This window comes from Octopus bimaculoides, chromosome 20 (assembly GCF_001194135.2).
Source record: "Octopus bimaculoides isolate UCB-OBI-ISO-001 chromosome 20, ASM119413v2, whole genome shotgun sequence".
NCBI classification, from domain to species: domain Eukaryota; kingdom Metazoa; phylum Mollusca; class Cephalopoda; order Octopoda; family Octopodidae; genus Octopus; species Octopus bimaculoides.
Window position 1 is genome coordinate 5,234,782 of NC_069000.1, and position 494 is coordinate 5,235,275.

The window sequence follows — 494 nt, forward strand, 5'->3', positions numbered from 1 at the left end:
TATATATATATATATGTATATACGTATATCCATATACATACATGTAAATGTACATTGATGTAGGCATTTCCATAACTATATATATGTTTCTATGTATGTGCATATGTATACCTGAAAGCGTACAGAGACTCACATAAATTTGACATGAAAGGAGGAGAGTGGAGCAGGTTCCATCGGGTTTCGCTCATACACACATTCAAGCACGCATACATTTGTGTGTGGATATGTGTGTGTATGTACAGGTTTTGCTCATAATTATGTCAGGTATATAATATTTAATTTCCTTTCGGCCAGGGTTCACCAGCCTCTGACCTCACAGTCATGTGGCGCTTTTTATTAGGACTTGGAAGAGCTAAGCATTCCGTAACAATGGTATTAGTCATTCGGAAACAAATATCAAGTTATACATAAAGATGCATACATACAAACGTACACACACATATATGTATGTATATATGCATAAATCTCTCTCTCTCTCTCTCTCTCTCTCTCTC